The sequence below is a fragment of the Triturus cristatus genome, chromosome 3_2 (genome assembly GCF_964204655.1).
Source record: "Triturus cristatus chromosome 3_2, aTriCri1.1, whole genome shotgun sequence".
Classification (NCBI taxonomy): domain Eukaryota; kingdom Metazoa; phylum Chordata; class Amphibia; order Caudata; family Salamandridae; genus Triturus; species Triturus cristatus.
Genome location: NC_140584.1, coordinates 482,398,564 through 482,422,867, shown reverse-complemented (window position 1 = coordinate 482,422,867; position 24,304 = coordinate 482,398,564).

Below are 24,304 nucleotides of genomic sequence, written 5' to 3'. Positions count from 1 at the left end.
ACTGTAAAATATGTCATGAATGATGTACTATGAGACATCATCAGCAGTGCATTGCGGGTGCGAGAGTTATAGTTAGCGAACCAACTATAACGGGAGAATTTCTATTGTTTTGTATGAGTTAACCTCTTGCGTGCCCCGCCCTTTCCCCGCCCTGTGCCGGGCTTTCTATTAGCGGGCGGGGTTCATGACGAGATGGTCTCGTCATGGGCACAGCGCAACCGCGGCCCATGACGAGACCATCTCGTCATGGGCACTGAAGGGGTTAAATGTCCCACTAACTATAAGGTCCCTGAAACATATGTTTTTTTCAGTGAATTTCTAAGGTTTTCTAAATGCTAATTTCTAACTATAACGTGCCAAAACATATGTTTCTTTCAGTGAATTTCAATGGTTTTTAAAATGCTAATTTCTAACTATAACGTCCCTGAAACTTATGGTTTTTTCAGTGAATTTCAATGGTTTTTAAATGCTAATTTCTAACTATAACATAGCAGTCGCGTTTGCAGAGTGGTGGAGAAAGGTGAGCGTGACCTTCAAACACCTTTTAGCAATCCCACCGTGTGGGATTTACTGGAGGTAACAGGAGGAGTAGTTAGCCCCCAACATCAACCTTGGGGCCCAACTCCCCCTTTTATTACCACCAGTAAGTCCCACACAGCAGGATTGCTAACTTCTTATATCAGGCCCACCCTCTCCCTGCACCACTGTGCAAACGTGCACCCTAGAACGTTGTAAGTTGGGGGATTAAGTCCTCTTGAATGCTGAGGGTCCCTGTTGGCCAACTAGCCCACCAGGTACCTAAAGTAAGTACCACAGAGCTGCTTTGCAGAGAGGTGGTCCAAGGCCATTCCCCTTCTTTTTACACCTCTCTACAACGTAGCTCTGTGGCGCTTACTGGAGGTACCTGGCGGGCTAGTTAGGCCCCAGGGACCCTCAGGATTCAATGGGAGTTAATCCCCCTACTTACAATGCGCCAGAGGGCCCGTTTGCACAGTGGTGAGGGGAGGGTATGGGACCTGATGTGACAAGTGTGCAAACGTGCCCCGTAGCGCGTTTTAAGTTGGTAAGGTAAGGTAAGGTAATGCTTTATTGTACATGGTTATTTAAAACCTTTACAATATAATAAAAAATTCAATATAAAACGAAGGTCAAAAAAAAAAAACGCATACTGAAGTAGGAGCAACAAAGTTAAAATAAAATGGGAATCAGTTAGGCGGCTTGTTTATCTTGATAAGATGTGCAGTAAGTTAGTCCTTGTTGCAGGCCGAGGGATAATGTAGTGAAATACGAATGCAATAAGAGCAATTTCTTTTTTTTTAAATGTCACTTCAGTAAGAACGTGTTTGAGTTAAAAAAGAAAAAGTGATTAATTATGGTGACAGTTCAAGCTCTCCCTGTAATCTGGTCAGCGCTATTCAGCGTAGTTCAAAATGCCTGTTGCTTCTGGTATTGTCCTCCACCTAGTGAGAGTCATAGCTTGGCGAGTGGCAACTTGAGGCTTTGGTAAAATTCACGGACCTTGGCTTTGGCCCTTCTGCTTGAGCTGGGCCAGGAGATGCAGCTCATAATTCATCCTCTCCAAATGTCTGGCACTGGCTCAACCATAGAGCAAGTGCATTTTGGAACTCGTTGCTCAAGGAGGAGGTGCAATAGCTGTGGTGCGGTGTTCCTGAGCATTCTCAGTGGATGGTTTGGAGGAAGCTGGATAGTCCATCTGTTGGATCCATGTCCACTTGCATCTTGGGTGGGCTGCTAGAGTTTCTCTCTAGGTGCTACTACTATTTTGCCTAATGGTTTAAGCAGAAAACTTTAGGGCCTGTCAGATTCCCTGCCTGGGCCGCTTTCTCCTAAAATTGGTTTGTAGATACTTAGGAGTATTTGGACGCCCCACGTGCCGACATAATGCCTCCTGTTTCTTTGCCGGTGCCAACTGATGCTTGTTCTTTGAGGATAAGAGTAGATTGATCCTCTTGTCCTTTATGGTGCTGCTAGGGTTTTTTGGGTATCCTTCAGCATTTTGAGGCGGGTTTCCGCTATTTCAAGGAGTTTTACCATTCGGCAGCTTAGTTGGATGTCATCGCCGTTGAAGCAGGCAAGTGCTGCTTGCCTGCAGGTCCGTATCCTGCGGTTGTTGAAAAGTGGTCTCAAGAAGGAGCGACGTTCTTGAGTAAGTTCGCTGCAGATGGCGATGAGATGTACTGTGTTTTCTTTGCCATTCCCGCAAAGTCGGCATGTTATTGGTAACTTCGGCCGTAACCATGGTGGTAGGTGAGCCGCTGACAGCAGTAGCCCTAGGCGAAATCTCAGGAACTTCTCTTTTATTCTTTTGGAGAAGCCTGTCTGTAGATGAGCTTGGGTCGCAGGCTTGATGTACGATTGAACTGTAAGCCAGCCGTGCGAACGCTTTATCAAGACGGCTTTGTCCTGCAGCAGTGATTCTTTTCGGACTGTCTTATTGACCACCTTTTTAAAGCCTGCTGGGGTACCTGGAAGTTCCCATAGTTGCCGTAAGCCGAGATGATCAATGGCGGCCTCCAAGTATAGCCTTGCTGGGCAAGTTTCTTTATCTTGAAGTTCCTTCCACAGGAGAGCGTTTAAAGTTTTCGGATCTCTTCTGCTTACTTTGTACCAGCTTTTTATGTAGGTTCCTTTGCTTGCCAACTCTTCTTTTGGTAGCCCAAATTCTAGTCTCATCTGGGCGGGCGATGTATACCTAGGAAGGCCAAGGATCATGTGTAGCGCTTTTGCTACCGTTCCATCTACTGAGGCAGCGTCCCTCCCCATCATCGCTTCGCTGCCATATGTGATGGCTGGAATTAAGTTTGCATGGATCACCTGTTTGAGGGACAGTAAACTTGGACCAGAAACCACATTTTTTAAGTTTCTGAGTGCCACCACAACCATTAGCCCTCTTCTTTTTATGGCGTCACATTGCGGCTTGAAGTTGCCCTTGTCGTCTATGATGACCCCCAAATATCTATATTCGCGGACCGTTTCCAACTTCCTTGATGCCAAGAGCCAATTCCGTGTTATTTTCTTTTTAGGGAGATTAATGCACATAACTTTAGATTTTTCACGATTGATGCTAAGACTATTAACAGCAGAATATCTTGACGTGATGTCCAGCAGCCGCTGTAGGCCTACGGGGGTCTGGCTAATAAGTAACAGGTCGTCTGCATGAAAGAAGTTTGACAGCTGGGAGCCCCCTAGTTTTGGTGCATGCGAGTTGCACTCATTTAACAGCGTTGATAGCTCTCCCATGAAAAGATTAAAAAGTATTGGGGCGAGTACACAGCCCTGTTTTACCCCTGTGCTTGTTGAAATCTTCCTTGTTAGGTATTCGCCAGAGCCTAACTTGACTTGCACCCATGTCTCGCTGTGCAGAAGAATTAGTTGTTTTAAGAGCAGCGGGGGGATATTCAGTTTTTTAAATTTTTCCTACAGAAGGTTTCTATTGACATGGTCAAATGCTGAGCTGTAGTCAATGTAGCACAGATATAGGGGTTGCTTCGCTTCAAGGGCAGCATCAATTAATAAAGAAAGAGCTAGTATGTTGGACGTAGTTCCCATACCTTTACAGAAGCCTGTTTGGTTGTATGGGATTGCTGAAACCTCAGCTGCCCATGATGTCAGTTCCTCTAGTAAGAGTCCCGCAAAGTATTTGGCCTCGTTGTCGAGCAGGGCCACTAGCCGATAATTTTTTGGGTCATTTTGGTTTCCCTTTTTAAAGATAGGTGAAATGATTGCTCCCCGCCATGACGATGGAAATATTGATGTCACTAGGATGTTTTCGAACATTGGTTTAAGAGCGGCGGCCCAGTATTCTGCCTCTTGCTTGAAAAATATGGGAGGAATCCCATTTGGTCCAGGCGCCCCCTCGCGTCTTCCCTTTGAGATCCTGTTACTAATCAGTGCACACGTGATTACGATTTCCTGATCTGGCTGCTGAGGACCGTGGTGTTCACAGCACAGCGCTAATCGGTCCTCAATGTCCGTTGTCGGATTTGATTTTCTGTGACTGTTTGTGTCAGTGTTGTTGAAATGCGTACTAAGAAAGATTGTCCAGTCATCTTCTGTGACATGGGAGTTAATGCCTTGACTCTGCTCCTTGGACAAGTTATTGATCTTTTGCCAGAATTGTGCGCTGTTGTTGGTTTTGGCATCTTGTAAGAGCTTGGCCCAGAGAGACTCTTCTCTTTCTCGCTTAAGTCGCCAGATCAACCTCCTGCGGTCGCGCTTTAGCTGCCTCAACTCTTCTTTGGCGGCAGGGTCTATCCTTAGTCTTCGTAGAGCTTGCCTGATGAGAGTCTTTAAGTTTTTTAAATGGGCATTATTTCTAAAGTTTTGATACCTTGTGTGTTTCTCGGGTTTGCCAGCTCCTTCAAACCGGTTATTCCCCTGTTTTGTTCCCATATTGTTGCGTAGTGTTTCTGCAGATTTCTCCCAGCTCTCGATTAGATCTATTGTTGCATTTTGTGCTTCACTGAGTGTTTGTTTGGCGTAGAGCAGAAGGCGCTGAGGGTCGTCTGTTCTGCATTTTATCCGCCTATCATTTGCGGTATAGACTGAGTTGTACCCCTTGGTGTGTACAGGTTTTAGGATTGAGAAGGCCTCTATTGTGACTTTTTGAGGTAAGTGGTCGTTGAAATCTTGTGAACCAATGTGAAACTCTCTTGCCGATTGAAACAGGTAACTGGAGAGGAAGGTACTGTGGAACTGGTCGTTGTGCTATGGAACGTTGCCGCTTGAGGGCGGTCCCCTAGGAGTCTTCCATTGAGTGCTCGAAGACCAAGTTCTTCTAGTGTCGCTAGAAGTCGCTGCGCTGTTTTTGTGCTTCTGCCTCCAGAAGAGTTATCTTGAGGGGTTGGTTCCCATGCGAATGGGTCCTCATCTGTGGTGATTTCTATGTCTGGGTTGTTAAGCATGTTCTGATTAAAATCGCCACTGATGATCAGACTGTTAGCTTTCTCTGTGGTTAGCAGCTTTATGAGCTCTTCTCTCAGCTGTTGGGCGCCTTGCTTCTTTCCTCGAGGGTGTAAATAAAGATTTATCAGAATTATTTCCACATTTTTAACCTGTGCCCGAATGGAGATCCTTAGTGCTTGCATTGAATTCGGTGGGTCTAGTTTGTGTGCCAATGGCACTACTGTAAATATGCTTCTTATTGAACTATATATAGCAAGGCCTCCCTTTTTGTGGCCAAATCTTGCGCTCTGTGTAGGAGGGATAGAATTCAGGGTATAGCCTGGGAGTGCTGGAGGTGAAGTTGTCCATGTTTCTTAAAATGCAATAAGGTCAAAGCTTTGCATATAAAGGATTAGGTCCATGTCCAAGAGCTTATCTCCTAGACCATTAATATTCCAGGAGCAGATTTTGAGAATGTTAGAGGATTTCCCAGTATCGGACTTGCTTTGTCAATGTTTTGCCGGTTTGTTGTTTATGGTCCTGGGCAGCCAGCTCCAATCTAAATTGGTTGCCTCTTTCGTGACATATTGCCTTCTGATGTCTTGCTCGTTTCGTTCTAAGTTGTCAGGGGTGTTACTACGGGCCCAACCCCTGACAACGTTTTAAGTTGGTGGATTAAGTCCCCTTGAATCCTGAGGGTCCCTGGGGGCCAACTAGCCAACAAGGTACCTCCAGTAAGTGCCACGGAGCTGCATTGCAGAGAGGTGGTCCGAGGCCACGCCCCTTTTTACACCTCTCTGCAGTTTAATTAAAAAAAGAGCCCCGGGGAGGTGGCGGGCCCCGGGGCTGTGGGGGGGATTGTGACCCCCACACTTTTGTTTTCTACAGCCCCGGGGAGGTGGTGGTCCCCAGGGCTGCGGGGGGCTGTAGTGCCCCCTGCATACATTTGTAATAAGCCCCGGTGAGGTGGCAATCCCCGAGGCTGCGGGCCCCTGCTATTTTTTGTGGTAAATGCCCCCAGGACCTGGCCCACCCGGGGGCCTCATTTAATTTGTTTTTTATAATTTCAGCAGGATTTGCGACCCCAACGCACATTCCACCGAATTTTAAAATTCTTTTTTTGGCCCTGTGGGACCCCCTGAGCAGGCCTAGGGGGTCAGGGTGTTTCTACCCTGCCCCCTTTTCTTGTTTTTTAACGTTTTTTCTACTGTTTTCTTGTGACTCGGTTCTACCGAGTCATAAGATGGCTGCCAGCACCTACTGCTTTGGAGTGTTGGCAGCCAGTCACAGTGAAGCTCATGGTCGGGAGGGGTCGCGAATCCACCGCGTCCCTATATATCAAAACTTTTATTTTTGAATTTCTCAGCAACTACTGAACGGATTTACACCATTTTAAAAAAGGGACACTTTCTGAACCAAGCACTACCTTTTTGCCAAATTTGGTGTAATTCCATTCAGCAGTTCAGGCTGTAGCCTTGGCTAAAGTTTCCTATGGGAAATTGATTTTCCGACCTCTATTTTTTTAATTTCTCAGGAACTACTGAACAGATTTACACCATTTAATGAAAAGGGGTCTTTCTGAACCAAGGGCTACCTTTTTGCCAAATTTGGTGTAATTCCGTTCAGCAGTTCGGGCTGTAGCCGTGTCTAAAGTTACCTATGGAAAATAACACGGAGAAAACAAGTTTTGGGACCCCCTTTTTTTCTCGGCCCCCGCTTGGTGAATCACCACAAAACTTTCAAGAGAGGAGCTGACCGGAGCGGGCTACTCGTTTTGAAAATTTCGCAAAGATTCATCAATCGGCGCCAAAGTTATTGAGTAAAGAAAAAACGCTTTTCCTATGGAAAATAGGTCCTAACTATAACTAACTACTGGCGACCGCCAGTAGGTAATATATATACATATATATATATAAAACTTGGATTCCGCTCCTGACAACAGTTTCCTCCTCTGTCAACAAAACGGGTACAGACCACGGCATAGTGCAGAGATTTCTTTATGCGCTGACTGCCATAATGCGTTTCGGCTCCTACGAGCCTTGTTCACATAACGTCCGCTACGTTGATTAATATATATATATATATACCACAGATGGAGTCTCAACACAGGTAAATGAAGAACCATGAGCCACACTGATCTGCAGTGTTCAAGGTATTTGTTCATGCAGCAAAATATGTATATGTATATATATCTATCTCTCTCTATATATATATATATATATATATATATATATATATATATATATACCTAACTATAACTACCTACTGGCGACCGCCAGTAGGTAATATATATATATATATATATATAATATTTATTTATTTAATTCATCAATATACATAATTACCATTCAATAAAAAATTAAACATAAATTATAAAAATTATTCTTATTCAATTATTATTTACATTTCCTCCCTTCATACCTACAAACCTAGAAGCCCACAGCTAGCTAAAATATAACTAAAAAAAAGATTCCATATAAAAAATCTATTAAATAATTAAATAACTATTAATAATAAATTGCTAATAAATTATTACTTAATTAGTTTCCCACCTACACCCCTACAAACCTAGCAACCTGCAACTAAAATATCATTACAATTATAAGTATAGCTATTTTTTCTTAATTAACTTCCCACCATGTATCCCTACAAACCTAACAGCCCACAAATAGCATATAACAGAAATAAATCAGTATTACATAAATTACATAATAAAATGTATCAAATAATTCTTAATTAATTATTGCTTAATTAACTTCCCTCCCTCTTCTACTGGGACCAGATGCCACAGCGTTCTAGGCCTGTAGACATATGGCAGCCGTTGGTGGATTGGTTGGCAGGAGCGGAAGTGGTGGAAGATGACTGAGAAGGTGGGTTGTATGTCTGGCGCAGTGGTGCAGCTGGGATGGGACATCGTTGTGGGGCACGCATGTGGGCAGCCTGATATAAGTGCTCTGGAGGCTGAGATGCGCCTTGCATGGGTGTGTTATCTAGTGTTTGCGCAGACATGGCACCATGTGGTCGCAGGGTGGCGGCAGTTGTGACATTTATCCTTGACATTGATCGCTTTCCTTCGACTCTCGCTTATTGTTGGTATTGTTGAATATTGACTAACGTAATATTATTGGTGTGTTGCTCAAATGTACGACCAGAAATCGCTCGGGTGGTGTGCCGCTACGTAACCAAGCTGCCTGCCTCCGGGTTGTTGGCTGAATAGCAGTGTGCAATTTGATGGAACAATAAAGGTTTTTGAAAAAAAAAAAAAAAAAAACTTCCCTCCCTCTCCCCCAACAAACCCAGCAACCCACTAAACCATAAATTACTCAAATTAATTTAAAATTCTAAATCACTTGCCATCACAAGCTGTATTTACAAACAAATCAATAACATGTATATAAATAATAGTAACACATATAATTAATATATCAACTAAAATACATTAAAATTATTATAAAACAATATTCTAATCACCTATATTAGTGAAAATGATATTAAACACATCAATAGTATTTACAATGCTAATACTTACCTCAAAAAACGATAGTCTTATCAAAGGTATTTGTACATCACAATATTTGTGAGTCACTCTATTCAATTTCCGATATTTCTGTCTCCTGATATTTTTAAATCGATATTTTGTCCAAACACCCTGTGTGGTCATCTGTTTCTATAATGATGTTGTCTGTGAATTTTCACAACTTCATCTATGAGTGTTCTGGGTTTGTGTACCTTCCCTGTCCTCCACAACTGTACTAGAGTTACTTTCTCTACCCCAACCCCTTACCATGGGTTCTAAGATGACACTGTGTTTCCCAAGTTTAATGGAAGATTGTGATGGCTTTGAATGGGTTAGCTCTTTTGGAAAGGATCCTGACAAGCATAGGTAAACAATTAGGAAAAGACTTATCTAGGGGAGTGACAGTTGGTAATAGGTTGTGTGTGGGGGGGAAAGGAGGGAGACAACGAGGGAGAGGGGAGAGAGAGTGTTAGAAAAGACGAAGAGGACGCTGCAAACATTCTTCAGACCAATGTATCCATTTTAGCAGCCTTGAATATGTAGGAATACCTCAAACAACCCTTGTGACATGGCATTATGATTTACAGCATGTTAGGCCAAGAAAGCATACCAGGAATCCGGAGGAATGGCTGGCAGTATGTAAAAGTAGAACACAAATTTAGTTAACACTCTGGTGCGGGGCTTTAGGCTCATTGTGTGGCTCCCTAAACTTAAAAATTAAAAAATACATCTTGTGCCAATCTGCTCATTAATGCATGTTTAATCCATTGCACCTAGTCTTGATTTGTGGGGGGGGGGGGGGGGGGCGTTCTTGTCATTGTTCGATTGCATCCATATTTACAGGGTTTATTGTTTGGAGGCAATCTATGATGGCAGATGAACAAGGAAAATGAAGTGGAAGTACGGGCCATTTATTCGATAGATCTTAAACACTTATGGCTTGTTTAGACGCTGGTGGATGATTCGCGGGTCTTTGAGGGAGGGGTGGGGATTGGTGTTCATGATCTCTATTACCTTGGCAGAGGAGCATCCACATTATTTAGAGATTCCTGCCTACTTGGCAAGGATCTCTGTGCTGTAAAAGTAACAGCTGCTATGGCATCTCCCTTGACAGTACAGAAGTTTTGCAAAAATGACTTTTTTCTCGAATCATATAGAACTCCCACTTTGATGTCTCTAGGGTAATTTGACACTTTAATATGATTTGTTCACCAAAAAGGCGTTTTGCACCTGCAGGCATTTTTGCATGGAAATGGGTATTAGTCCACAATACATGCTCATGCAGGTTTATCCACACTCCTGCTGATGTTTTAATGAGGGTAAATTTACACATCATGTATTTTTGCATTTGAATGTGATTTTGCTTCTAGATTTTACAACACAATCCTGCCTAGTTTGCAGAAAGGGTGATCTGGCATCTTGCTTCTAAAAGTAATGTTTGCAATAGATATAAATTTGCATATTAATGTAATTTGTGCTCCCGATAGTTATCCACGATCCCTCCATAGCTACAATACATTGTTTGATACATTGAAAGTCCTAAAAGCTTCCACCACAGCTATGGACATTAACCCTGATACCATGATATCCATCATTACTAACTACATCACCACTTACTCAACCTCCTCTGCATTTTCACCCTCACACTCCTTCGGAAAATAACCCAGGTAGCATAGTACCAGCATGGATCAACGCACTTGGATTGATAGTCTAGAGCAAGGCTACTTCTAAACAGACTGAAATACTCTCAAGTACAAACCCACCAATGCCACTTGATAGAGCCACCTAGTTTTCCGATACACGCCCAGACGTAGCGTGCCACGCCGGACCTGGACGCCAGGCCACGGCACAGAGTTGCTGGATCTTAGCCGACAGCCCGGGATGATTTGAAGCAATGCCGCAGCCTGTAAAGATAAAGATTTAGCCTTCATATTAAAGTACTATACGGAGGTTCCTACGATATCTGAATATACATCGGAGACGCACTTCCGCCTGTATACTCCAGTAGATGACGAGATTTCCTTGCGCTTTGATTTTAAACAGAGTTTATGCAGCAATTCCTTAATATTTCTGGGCATTTCTAGATCATTAAAGATAAAAGGTGCGAGCTATAAATAGAGACAAGCTGATAGGAGCATTCGCGGGACCTATCGCTCTACATCGTATCTTTTCTTGAACCCATCTGTATGGCCATCCTCTCAACACGGCTCCACCACCAGAGACCATTTACACGCAGGGGTATTCACTGTGCCTTTGCTACCAGGTCTATTATAAACATACATTAAAGGACCCTACTGTAGCTTAAGGAAGGTTTCCTTTACTACATGGCTACCTGATGAAGGCATAACGCCGAAACGCGCGTAGACACGAATCTATTCAGCCATGACAGTTTTTAACTATGTTAATATATTTGCATATTGAGCTGCAATTGTTCCAAACTATAGTCCAAGTGTAATTTGAAAACAACATGTTATATAGGCTCTTTACTGTTTATTTAGGAAGTATTTAAATAGCGGATAAACAGTCACAGAATAAAAGGAATGAATGAGTATGTCTGAGTATGAAAAGAGCAGTAATGGACAAGTATATATCGTGAATTTTTTTAATATTCTTGGTTTCTTATCTATTGATAAAGGAAAAAAACATTTCTATAAAAACTTTGTTACACAAATTAAGTATACATATATTTTTGATACCTACTTGGTTGAATGCACATTTGTCCCATGTATGAATAGGTCTACTTTATGTTATTCTGCATTTCCTAAATGGTTTTTTTCACTTTTTAATTATTCCCTGATTTAGGAAATTTAGTCAGGGGTACCCCTCTTTGTCTACAAAAAATGTTGCATATTAATGTAATTTGTGCTCCTGGTAGTAATCCACGATCCCTCCATAGTTACAATACAGACCTAACTACATCACCACTTACTCAACCTCCTCTGCATTTTCACCCTCACACTCCTTCGGAAAATAACCCAGGTAGCATAGTACCAGCATGGATCAATGCCCTTGGATTGATAGTCTAGAGCAAGGCTACTTCTAAACAGACTGAAATACTCTCAAGTACAAACCCACAGCCCTCCCTACAGCCACCAATGCCACTTGATAGAGCCACCTTCTATCAACCAATCTGACATCTATCAGCTACACCAAAAAGGAAGCACACAAAGTGACTCCCCTTAGAAAAACTCAGTCCTCCAGTTGGATGATTCATTTTAGAAATGTGACATCTCATGTGGCAGCCACTTACTTCTGATCAGAGCACAAATCTCATCTCCACTCCCACTCCCCAAATTGAACTGCTGGACACCAAACTTAAGGAGAAAATGACTATTAGCTTTTAAGTGCAGTAACATAAAAACCTATTTTAAGCCAAGAACGATGGCGACAAAAATACAAAAAGGATGGAGAATGGAAACAAAAACATTGGCAAAGTAAAATATTTGCCAACGAGCCCTGGCACTGGAGTGTACTTATTTTTAGGCGGATAAGCACATTTGATCAGGCAAAATGCCACCTCTTGCACTATACATGAGAGCCAATGGGTGAAGTTGTCTGACCCATCCCCCCATGCAATATACTATTACACACACACACACACACACACACACACACACGTAGAAGCATGCAAGTTAATATAGCTTAGATAAAAAGCTGAAGAGTGCGCAAACTACATCTCATGTTTATCATTAGAGAAATGTAGCGAGCACTTTTAGATCATCAGCTCTATTGATCCTCTGCAGTCTATATATTGGGTCAGAGGGCGTCTGCATCAGCACAGCCCTCCTCTATTATGCAAAGGCCGGGGCCGCCAGCATGATACAATGCCCTGTGCTCATTATGGTTTGGTAAATATACTGAGGACAGTAAACTAATTGTTAGACCACTTATGGTCACGAAAGGAAGAAACACATATATTTATTCTTTAGAGTAACATGTCTTTACAAACCCCGATTGGAAGAGAGTTTTTTGTGGACGGATAAAAGCGGCGAGAATAACATTAAAATATTAGCTGACAGCTGTCTTCACGTAACGGAGGCTCTGAAACTCCTCTGCATGATACGAACATGGCATTTACAATTCATTTTTGGGGATGGATTTACACTTTCAAATTTGTGCTGACCTTTTTTCCCTCTTTGTTTAGTTCATTTGTCTTCAGCGTGTAATTGAATCAATATATTTCCTGATCGACCAGAGATTGAATAAGGTCAGGGGAAGCCATGTGTGGACATTAAAAATCATTATTTTACTCAAAATGAGCTGGGACGGCTGGACCATTCAGCGTTCCAAATGAAATTCCATCAGATTCTATTACCCTTTTACAATTATAGAGACGTTCCAATATAACAAGGGGAAATGAAGTCATAATAAAAAAGCCCAGAGGTGTAGTACAAAGAAATGAGAATTGTGTTTTTCTAGTTTCTAGTTAAAAACTTGATGAAAGGAGAGTCGCTCAACTACACTGCAGTGAGTGAGTGTGTTCTGTCAAAAATACTTCTTTTCAGAATCAGCTACACATATTGTAATATTTGCAACACATTTACACAATTGCTTTACAAATACAAGGCAAAACCGTTCTGCTCACATTTCCCATCTAGTAAAATTGGTAGTACAGATAAGTAGAAAAGGCTTGTAATTCGAGAAAAAACACACATGCTAGAAAAGGCCTGGCAATTCTAGATTTAACATGTTATTGCACACATCGGGCCTCAAACCTATAATGACCACTAAATAGGGTGATGATCCTGGCCACAGTCAGTGACAGTCAGCCCTGGAACTTACCCCTCTTTTCGAGGCCAGCTTGGAATGAGGAACACGTTGCAATCAGGAGATGTCACCCTCTGAGGTAATACTGTGACCGTGTGGCAATGGCATTTCCGGTGAGTGGTTTTACCACATGATTCTCCAGTGGGACTATGGCTGAGTCCATACAACTACTGACAAGGTGTCTCTTGCAGAGGGGTGGCAAATTCATCATATAGTATTCTGGGTTTGGGTAGCGCCCTTGCTGGCCTACCTGGTGCTTGACAGCACTAGGAATTAACAATAAGGCTTGTACCTGAGATATTTGAACAGAAGCACATACTTGCTAACAATCCTACAGTTTAAAGGTAAATGCCCCCCAACTTAGCCCTTGTCCCGTCATACATACATAATGTAGATTTTCTGAGAAGGTTAATATACAACGTCGCTTTGTGGTGCTATCAGCAGCATACAACTTTAAAATATGAACAAGCAGAAGGAACTACCTTTCGCGTAAGCATCTCTGAGAGTATGTGACTTACCAAAGCTACTACACACCACCATTTGCTGCACTGTACATCCTTTTCAGGTTCATTGACCAGCAGTATGTTCCACGAAAATAGGTACTATGATGAATAGAATCACCAACCAAACACCACAAGCTCCTCTCCACCAGCACATTACTGCGGTCAAGCGTATTTACTGTATCTACTTTGGCTGAAAATAAAACCCTCCATTTCACACAAAGAGCAAAGAATAAAAGATGTTAGCATCCACGGAGGGAATCTACCCATCTTAAAGAAAAGAAAATGTGATTGTTCTGCATGTTCAGTTCATTAACACATTTGCAAGTTTCCTTTAATTGCCTTTTGAAGTATCTCCTATTGGGGGCACTTGAAGGAGGCTTAAAAAAATGTGCAAGTTCAAAGCATAGAAAACCTCAAGCCTACATGAAACAAATGAAGCAAAAATCACAAATGAGAAAATCTACAAAAAGAGAAGGAAATCATCACAAGTAACACAGTAGTATGCATCCACCCCTGTTTTCCTCATGATGCCCTTGTGATGAACATTTCTGAGTGGGTGATAAGCTTAATAAACGAGACTCTCCAGCCAAAGAGCTTAAATTTACTGTATTAACCAATTATGTCTGTGAAACAGAGGCCTGGTCCTTAGGTCCAAACCAGAAAAGAAACAAGCTCAACACGGCAATCGTGGCTCTTCTTGCCACCTGGAATTAATTGTTGCTCAGAGACCATCATCCTCAACAATGCCAAAGGTCTCCTGAAGCTCAAACTTGACAATTTTCCCAATTAAAAAAATCAGAGACAAAGGAGCATCAGACTCTTGATCCAAAATAGCCTGTATTTCCATTTCCCAGAGGGCTGAATACCTGTGGGTGGAGCAGATTTGCCCACCTGAAGGATCTCTGCAAACAGTAGTTTTTTTTCCTGAATAAATCTTCTATTGTGCTATGTTTAACTGAGGTAGACAACTGTTCAAAAACGATAGATCTGTTCTAAACAAGGAGAAAAAGAAATATGTCCTGTCCTTCAAAGGGGACAGAAATGAATCGACGCGGCATGTACTGCACCAGAAAGCCCTCTAGTCCAAGGCTGTGGGAACACTTTCCTGAGCACTGGGGACCCTGCATTTCTGCTAAAAGAGTCCACTGGTCAAAAACACTCCAGGAATTGATGGGAACGCCTGAAATACTTGAGGCTGCTAGAATAAGACTCTTCTTGGAGTCGCACTCAAAAGTATCTAGGAGAAGATGAGGCACTACTATCCAGGTAGATTATGTGCCTGATGCCTTGGCGTTGTAGCCAAGTCATTACCAGCTTCACGTCTTTTGTGGAGGCAAAGGAAAGACATGTCCCTTTAGAGGCGAAATAGAGTCATCTGTGATAGCCCTTGTGAACTGGAATGCAAATAGACACAGCTTTTAAATTGATTTTCTTCAGGCTGTTCCATATGGGAAGTCAATACAAAAGAGGCAAATATTGCCCATCTTGAAGCGGTTATTATTCAGAGAGCCATAACAGAGGTTCTCTCTTTGAATGTTGACAATTGTTTTGTATGGCGCGCTCAATGGAGCTTTTGATTAAGTAAACACAGAGTAAACTTATACTGCCCAGCAATTAGTAATTAATCAGAAGCGCAAAACCACCGAACACACTGATGCCCCAGATGCATAGGGAGACATCCATGCAGAGTATGGAATCCCACACATTGCATCTGAACACTCAGACACAGGTTGCACATCCCTTATTAAAAGTCACGTCAAATTCAAGCACTTCCAATATGTTAATACATAAAATATTACTTTATTCCGTTTTGATTATCCAGTTTCCATAATGCAAAAAATCTAACACAAGAATTTACAGCCACGCGTTTCCTACTTTGATCAGCTTTCTCAAGGCAGAGTATTGTTCTGGTAACGTTCACATTATGGGAAAACTATATTTCATGTACGTTCTTCCTAAATAGCCCTGTTTGAGTATTGACCTCTACCTCTTCAATTTCTAAAGAGGTATGTCAATGCCCCGGTTACACTGCATGGTGTGCCATGGTCCATCACCATGAGGACGACATCAGGTCTGCTATGAACTGTACCCAAACACATTTGAGGAGCGCCCCATAGCACTCTAAGGGTCTCTTGAAAAGAGATCCATGCACCAGCCAAAGTCTCTCCTGATGGACTAACCCTTCCACTTGGTTTGTCTCTTCGCTAAATGTCCTTAGAACACAATGTTTCCAGTCTTGACTTTCATTCACAACTTAACGCTTTCTGGAATTTATAGTCGTGAGTTGCTTTCATTGAACAAATTGGACTAACTCACCTGATAAAAACTATTATAACAGTAAAATAAAATGCTCAGGAGTGGATGTACATGGCCCAAAAAAATATTACATTTACTTGCCTGTTTCCTCCAATCTTTTCAAATAGATTTACATTTTTGGGGTTTGTTTTGCTGAATGCACGAAGTCTTCCTTCAGTACTTCAGTGAATCTGTGATTGTTGCTGGGCATAATTCCTAAAGCCCTTTTCAGCCATAAATTTATGTTTATGGCCACAAATAGCAGTATTTGTGTCTGTCAGGTATCCACAAAAGTAAACCAAGTAGGCATAAAGGCTTTGAGTACTGTGTAATTGTATGCCACAGCTGCATACAAATATGCTGGAGTAAACCCCTTGAAAGGGATGGGAAATGGGAGGATCATGACATGGTTTGTGGTTATGAGTTTCAGAACACCCACAAACCTGTAAGGTTGTGAACATTAATATACTTCTCTCTGAACTTTCCCCACTCTGGAAATGGATTGAGATTTGATCCTGTGAAGGGCTGGACAAAATCCCCTTTCCAGAGCATAAAGTGGAAGGGAAGACCCCCAAACCTCATGGCGGTGTAGGGGAAGTGATTCCTAGAAGAGGAATACGTTTTCTCCATGGAGAAAAAAAAGAAAGAGAAAAGAATGTGCAAATGCATAGTTGGTGCCTTTTCCCTATGAAGAAAACGTGCATGCATACATTCTAGAGTGTCTTGGGCCCACAGTGCCTTGACCACAGGGAGTGAGGTGGCAACTGTCCTACATCCTGCTGGGTCTGGAATACATAGGCTCCACCAATGCCAGTGCAATTATGCACCATCCTTTCCAAACTCCATATGTTGCAATGCTATAAATGTGCATACCCTGACAAAAGAACATTTGCAGTAAAAGAACAGTGCAAGAAATGCATTTTTACATAAGTCATTCAATCCATACGTCTGTACAGATTTCAATGCAAAAACGTCACCCGCGCTGGATAAGGCTGTGCAATATACTGCTGTGCACAGTGTGAACAATCCATGGAAGATACCCCGCATCCCCTTTTGGAATCAAACTTTACCTCTGACCTCAGTCAGAGTTATATCCACCCTGCACTAACTGCGCAAAGCAGTATAAAGACGTAGAGAGACGGCTGCAGGAAGCGTTGGTTTACAGCCTATATAGGAGCCTCCGAGGGCCTGATCAAGCGTCGTACGTGGTGGTATCTCTGCAAGAGACACCGCCCTGCACAATTACGAGTTGGCCAGTTAAGGCTTGTACCAGGTCATACTACCTGCGTTCCCAGCTGAGAGCAAGTGCCCTTGAATTCAATTCATGCATCGAATGGGGGAAACGGCCGAGTGATGCCGGAACCCACATGTTAGTCCCCATTTCTGAGAACTTGTGACTGCACGGCACTGACCAGAAATGGTCATTTTGGACCCGGTACTCCCAAGCCTCCCATACTCTGCAGCTCGTAATCGGACCATAGCAGACAGTCTGCTGAAAAAGTCTACGGGCGGAACGCGCGGCGCTCGCAGCCTCTTTTACGACCATTTTGACTAACCATGCTTTAGACAGTAGCATTTTGAAAAGCGCCAACTGCTCAAGACGGCAGACTGAAATCTAGTTACACACTCTGATATTGCTTGTCATTAGAGGTAATGATCTGATGCAAATCAACCTCTAAGTTAATTTAATACAACCTTTTTTCATTCTTCTCTCTCTTATGAGCTGATCCCACTGAGGTATAACCTTTTTTATTGAGATCGAGAAAAAAACACTAAAGCTCTGCCTGTGATTGCATCACGTAATGTAGTAACGGGAAATAGGTTTGAAAAATTCAAAGGACAGCCGCATAAAAACGACTCTTTTGACATTCAGAAAGACAGGTTGTAATCTGGAATCCATGCCACTTATAGTTGAAATTCAAAATGAAACCTAGGAGTTCCTATTTCCATGCACATCCATCCTTATGGAGCAGGGCCACCAGAGCTGAGCCGCTTTCACTGCCCCCCCCTCACCCCCCCCCGCCCCCGCCTCACAGTTGAGATTCACCTGCCTATGAGGTATGGCCGTGACAATGTCACTTCAAGGACAGAGCTGAAATAGTCATTTCAAATAGTAATTGAGGGGCTGCCATTAAAACTGTGTCTGAAATAATTCTCGACAGTCCCTTGCTTTCTACATTTTCTGTTTTTGCAGACCCCGTCCTCTTTCCTGGGATTTGCTGCCCATTCTCACTTATGGGAATATTTATGAGAGCTTTGCATCATACTTGCACCATGCAACATGGTACATGCACAAACCTCTAAGTCATATTTATGAAAGCACGCAAAGCCACCTTGAGTGGCTTTGAATGGCTTAAAAAATATGGAGTAATGCAACGTAGTACAAATCGCTGCGTTGTATAACTCTGCACAAGGGAGGTATTCTATGGGTGGTGCAGTATTTGTTCCCATACAAATCCTATGTTTTTTTTACGCATTCCCAGATATATCAAACCTATTTTACCTGGAATGCGCCAAAAAACACACCCCCCCAGGTAAAGCGTAATGAGGAGAAATATGTTTATTTCTCCTAGTTTTGTCCTCTTTCTATGTATGCTGCTTACGAGAAAGAGGAAAAAGCATCGCAGGACTGTTTTTGTGCAGGAAGGTGCCCCGTCCTGCACAAAAACAATCCTGCTTGCAATGCAGGCACCCGTGCCATGCGTTGGCGCTAGGCTTCCAAAACGGCAACAGTGCAGAGGGAAAGGAATGTGCCGTGTTGGATAAATAGGGCACATTCCTGCCCTTTCCCTGTGATGCAGGGCAGGGCAGCAAGGTAACTTGCTGCGCTGCCCTATGCCACAAATCTCGAAAATATGCAGCTTAGGGCCTTATTCAGCATTTCAAACTTAATTCGGGCAGAATGGGAGTTTTGTGCTTTGAACAAGATTTATTCCCAATTTTGCAGAATTTACTCCACACTTAAAGCTTTTCCATAGCAAAATCCTGACGCAAAGTGAAAGGGAAAAACTACTTGAAAAGAGGCAAACCAGGCAGGAATCAAGAGGGCAAACTCTGACACTGCATGTTGTGCATGAAACACACAAAAGTTGATGGTAGGCTGCTCGCAGTAAGTCTAACCACTGGCAATCGCTTGAGGTAGCATCCCAACCCATTGTTCTTTTGCTCACCATGCCACCTCAGTTTGGACATAGCCACATGCAAATCAGCCTTGACCCTGCTCCCTACTGAAACAGTCCAGCCTGACATGCCAAACCATGTAATCCCTGAACCAAACACAAGCAACTCAGGACCAGTTTCGCCAGTGGCATAACATTAAGAGCTACAACACATGCAGTGCGGTGGCCCCGAGCTCCAGGGTGCCCCCTCCAGCACTATGCACAGGCCCCTGGCCTGAGGAATCCTGACTGGATCTGGGGGCAAGGAGGACCACTCCATGTACTTTGCAGGGTGCCCCCTCAAGTTTAGTTACACCACTGGGTATCGCCCAAGTCATGGGCTCATCAGCCAGGTACAGCTTGATTCCAGTGATACAGTGAGCAAGGGACCCACTTCTGGGCATACCCATGCCACTTAAGGCTGTACATGAAGCACACAAAAGATGATTAGAGGAAAGCTTGCATTTTTTCTAACCACTAGCAATTGTTCAGGGTAGCATCCCAACCCAGCATTCCCCCATCACCTTTTGTGTGTTTTACTGCATGTTCTGCCGCATGCCAAGCAGGAAACAACAGAATAGTAATAGCTCACTTGGTCCATGGTGCACCCAGTGATATTGGTATTCACTTGGTGTGCTATTTCCTCACAGACGGCTCACAGTGCCTTTGGGTTTACAAGTCTACCTCATAGTGTGTGAATACCCGGTGAAATTTCAGTGCAACATGTAAATATTATAATCACCTAAATCAATTCTTCACAGCTGCATACAGAACACGTCAAAGCAAGGACCAGCTGATGTAGAATGCCAGGCCGTGGCCTATGCACCAAGCTTTTTGTACAAGTGAAGAGCTGAGGTTACTGGTAGGGTAAGGTTATAGTTAGGGTTAGTGTTCGAAGTTGTTTAGCAATGTATTAATGCCATTTTACCCCAAGTTTCTTTTTTTTTTAATCTGCATTTTGTTACCCTAACCAACCTTTGTATTGGTTTGTGCCCTTCCTCAAATCCTATGTTGCAGGAAAATTGTTTCTACGATGAAATCTGCCCAACTGAGGTAAGCGACCCTTGGAAAGATTGCATGCTCAGATTCCATATTCTAATCTCAGTTTCAAGATCCCAGCCTCAGGTTCCAAATATGAGGCTCAGAGTCAAATTTCTAAATTAACAGATGTCTACTAATTTCTGGGAACCTTCCCACACAGACATCTGCAAATGATAAATCAGTAATTGTGGGAAGAATGAATTCAGAATAGAAACATGTTTAACTATGTATGGATCAGCCCATGCTAGAATAAAAACATGTTTAACTATGTATGGATTAGTCCATGCTGAGATAGATAGATAGATAGATAGATAGATAGATAGATAGATAGATAGATAGATAGATAGATAGATAGATATTGTTTCAAGTTATTAAAAACCATCACAATATCAAAGACACGGTAGAATAATAATACGTCATAAAAACAAAACAGAACAATAGTGCATAGGATCTCTCATGTGAATCTGAGAGAGACTAGCTTTCCTAAAGTGCAAAGTGCAAAAATTTGTCACCTGAACAGGTTAAAATAAAATAAAACCAATCCTAAAAAAAGCGGTTTTAGTTATACCCCCTGTTAAAGGTGCTGATACTCAGAAACTTGTTGGTGCCAAAGCCAATCATTTTTGAGTTTCTTTAAGAAATTTTATACCATAGGCTGTTAGCTGAGGACTCATACCGCTCAGAAATGCGATAAAAACTGTGTTGCAGTCCCTTATGCCGAGATTAAGAAGCAGCCGTTGCAGCCAAAAATATCTAAGATCTTTTAAAACTGGGCAAACATATATCATGTGTGCTAAGCTTTACTTTGGGTAATTGCATAACCGACACTGCTGGTCGAGGGCCCCAGATAATCTTCCGAATTTGTAGGCTATTAAAAGGATTATTCCCCATCTCAATCTCAGTAACTCTTTCTTCAACACTACTTTCCTGTGAGAAGCTAAGTACGCTGCTCTCCCTGGCTCTAGGTATAGCAAGTCACATAGGTTGGCGTGAGCCTTCTGTGACATTTCTTGAATATCTGTGGCCCTTGATTGTGTCCTTGCTGATTATGCAGCCGTTTTGCTGAGCAATTTGAGGATAGATTGGGGAGTGGGATGATCGATGTCTCCAGGGCTTCATTGCATCCCTCAAATGGCGTTCCCATGGTAGAGTTTTACATAGGATGCCTCCGCGAATCATTTCCTTATGTGACCCTGCGACTGCTGTACTAAGCTTCCCATAATATCCCAGAAATCGGGACTTTGAAATTCATCTTGTTTAAAAAGCCTGAATTCCAGGCGATCCTGAGAGGAAGGGGCAGTGTTAGGATGTTTAAAGAGTTGTCTATAACACCTCAGTTGGGCTTTGTCCAGCCAGCCTGAAATGTGCTTGTTGGAAATTAAGGTGCCATATGTAAGAGTGGGCATACATTTGGTGTTTATTACATTCCATAAACCAGTAAGATCTGGTCCATTCATTGATGAAGCTAGCTGCTTAAAACTCATTGTCTTGGTCAAATCAGAAACTTGGAGGTGCTCGCAGTGTGTAACATGTGAACTATGAGTGTTGAAATATATGCCCAAGTATTTTAAGCTGGTCACTTGTTCGAGCACTACGTTGTTTATGCAGAAGTTGAATTTGCCTGTCCGTTTATTTCTCAGTCCACAGGCCATAAATTTTGATTTGCTGTAGTTAATTTTGAATTTATTCTCTACACAGTAGCATGCAAGGGCCGCCAGTGAACGCTGCATTGCCACCGCTGTATGATCAAAGAGTAAAGTGTCATCCGCGTACTGGAGACAAAGTATGTGGTGCCCTGCAAATTTTGGGGGTACTGCGCTAACGGCTCCTAATGCTTTGTTGATGTCAGCCAGGTAGAGATTAAACAGCAATGGCGCCAGGATGCAGCCTTGCTTTACACCTGTGGTGGTCTTAATTCTATGGGTGGTGACTCTATTAGATGTACTTTCACTTTACCCATGTTTCTGAGTATAAGCTTCTTTTTTTTTTTTTTTTTTTTTTAAATTTTTAACAGTGAAGAAATACAAAGAGCTATTCGATAGTGAGTATAAGCTTCTGATGGTGCTAAAGAGGTCTTCAGAGATGCCCCAATTTGCCAGCTTCTTCCCCAGCCTCCTTCTGTCCACTCTGTCAAAAGCAGTTTTAAAATCAATTGAGGTCACATATAACGCTGGAGAATTGATGAAATTCTCAGTTTTAATGAGCAAAGAGAGTATTATCAAGTTATCTTCTGTTCCATGTCTGTACCTAAAGCCTGTTTGTGTGATGGGAAAAAGGGCTCACTGTAGGAGCACCCTTCTAGCTCCTTATTTAAGATTTTTGTGAAGCATTTACCTTCCACATCCAGTATGGCAATAAGTCGGAAGTTGGCCGGGTTATACAAGGTCCTTTTTTATTGATAGGAGTGACTACAGTGCCTCTCCAGCTGTACGGGACTGTCTTTACAATTAGACCGTTTTTAAAGAATAGAATGGGAAGGTTTCTAAAAGAGACTAAGGTGTGCTTAATTGAAGCCTTAGGAAAATATGACATCAGCCAGGGTGATGTACTTTGATTTGAACTGGGACCCTCTGAGGATTCTTCAAGAGAAATCTCAAGGGAGCCTACCATTTTATTCAGGATGGTCAAGTTTTGGATGCACTGATTCCACTGCTGGGCTGAGACCACTGGAGACTTCTTCCCGATATTTTGGTTAGATTTATTTCTTGATGAGGGACCAGACTTTGGTTGGGATTTTTGTTTTTAAGGCCTCGTATAATTCTACCCCTGCCTGTTTTTAATTAGCATGGGCAATTTCCCAGGCTTTTTTCCTATACTCCGTCCTCATCTTCCTGACCTCCGTTAGCACACTAGCAGCGGGAGATCCTTTAGGCACCAGCCTCAGGAGTTTATTTAGATCACTCTTCAAAAAACTCAATGCAGGGCTATTGGGTTCATTTTGTGGATGGGCGCCGCTTGTAGTTCTGGGCTTATCTGCCAACTTTACTAATAGTCTAGACAGTAGGATTTGCCAACTGGAAGTAGAAGTTAGCCTTATGGAAACGTCACTTTTCAGCTTTCATCCCAATTCCACCAAAGCTCCAGGGGATAGCCCGTGATGAGATTACATTTAGTAATGTTAGCCTGGAATTGGTGATGGCAGGAAACTATCTCAGTATGGAAACAGCTGCACACTGAGCATTCCATAGAACTGTTCCTCTCTTCCATCATTATTATCTTTTATCCTATCTGTGAGAAATTATGACCTGTTTGCGGAATCCCTCTACTCTGTGCCCCCATTTTGACCACTACGTGCTGGTTTTCTGACTCTGACTGTGCCCTGAGCTCTGCTAGCCAGACCCAGGGCCTGTGCTTTGATTAAAAGTACATGGTTAGGTATAATTATAATTGGCAATGACAGACCTCTGTAAGTCCCTAGTATATAATAAGGCAAGGTGCATTCAAACTACCTATAAGTCCCTAGTATATAATAGGACAGGCAGGTTTAGAGGGCCAGTAGACTTCCTGCACTAGAGTGTGTACTGCTGTTTTGCCTACTGTCAGTTTAAAAGCCAGTGCTGCCTTGTAGGCTCTCATTAAATTTTGATTATATGAAAATTCGACATTAGAATTAAAGGTACTTCCAAAGTCTCAAACCACCTTATATTTACATATGTCACCCCTAAGGTCTTCCCTAGGTCCCCCAGGGGTAGGGCGCCTTGTAACTGTAAGCAGAGACATTAGAAAAGATGTTTTATAAGCCCTGGTGAGGGGAAAACAGGCAATTCTGTCTTTCCCCATTGTAGTGAATAGCTTCATAGGTTAACATTGAGATATTTTAATTAAATAAATATTGACAGGAGCCACCTAAAAATATACTTATCTAATTAATACTTAAGATAAATCCAACAACCTGCTACTGTTAGATTTATAATAACTATCACAGAAATTAATAAACTTTATTTTCTGTGAGACAGAATTCAGCTTTCCAGCTGCCTTCTCTTGATTGGCCAGCCTTTTCCAGACTGAGCCAAAGCTTTTTGATGAGCTGTGAAGTGTCCTGTCAAAGTAGACAATGATTTTCATGGAACGTATTAGCTGCAGGATCCAAAAGGCAAGAAGAGGGGGGAGAGCCAAAC